Raw genomic sequence first — 1,119 nt, 5'->3', positions numbered from 1 at the left:
ATAGGAGGCTAAGGAAGTGCACAAGCTTAAATACAGGCGTCCCATGCCAGATGCCCTCTATACACTACCTGTATTAGCAGAGATACAGCCTTTGACACCAGCTTCCATTCCACATGCATACAGAAGAAGGTGTCAAGTTCATGAAAGATGCCATGAAGCTACTTTTTATTCTCTTACTGTTTGCCTTCCTCAACAGGAACATATTTATTTTTCTATTTCTCAATCACTTTCCCATTCTGTTGCAGGCTGTGCAAAAGGACACTGGATATGAGTCATAAGTGTCTGGGTCATACTCAAAAAAAACCTAAGAACGGCAAATGCAAATTGTTATGAAATAGGAAACCATCCAATAAGTACCTTTTTCATATCCCACACGGATAGTAGGTTTTACCGAATCCTCTGCCTCTGTGTCCCACCCAGCTGGTTTGGAAGGCTGGACTTTCCCAGACCTATCCAGTAACACAAGAACATGACGACCAATTGTTTCTTCCATGGCCACGGTTGTCTTAACAACTTCCAAAAGAATCTTCATGAGTTTCTCATTAGCCTTCTGATAAACATGCCTGCTGGACAGAAATTAATCAGACATTTCATTTTCCTCTGCTTTCAATGGAAGCGTTATCCCTTTACAAACCATTGCAATTAGGAAAAATTGGAATGAAATCAGTAAAATAAAGATTTCTTTAGGTCTGAAAAACAGATAACATACACAAACATTAAAAAGCACATTTGTGTTAAAAGACAGGTTTTTAAAATCAAGATATGTACTTATATCACTTATATTTTTTATACTTATATACTTAGATTTTTTCTAGATTTTCTTTTAAATTGGTGAGAGACTCCCCTTTGCCTGGTATTCATTTAAAACTTACTCTTTTTTCAAGATGACAACTACAGATTGCTCATCTACATAGATTACAGAAGTTATAGAATACTCAAAATGTATTATCATGTACAATAATTACATAATTAATATGAATTTAATATATAAAAAATACAATGTGTTATGTATACATCTCTGTAGAAATTATTATTCTATACAGGAAAGACATAGTAAAACTAAAATTTGATTAATTCTCTATGCATTAGAAAACCAGGCTTTATAAAACAAAATTTTGC

This window comes from Meleagris gallopavo, chromosome 6, assembly GCF_000146605.3.
Source record: "Meleagris gallopavo isolate NT-WF06-2002-E0010 breed Aviagen turkey brand Nicholas breeding stock chromosome 6, Turkey_5.1, whole genome shotgun sequence".
Classification (NCBI taxonomy): domain Eukaryota; kingdom Metazoa; phylum Chordata; class Aves; order Galliformes; family Phasianidae; genus Meleagris; species Meleagris gallopavo.
This window is presented reverse-complemented; position numbering follows the sequence as displayed.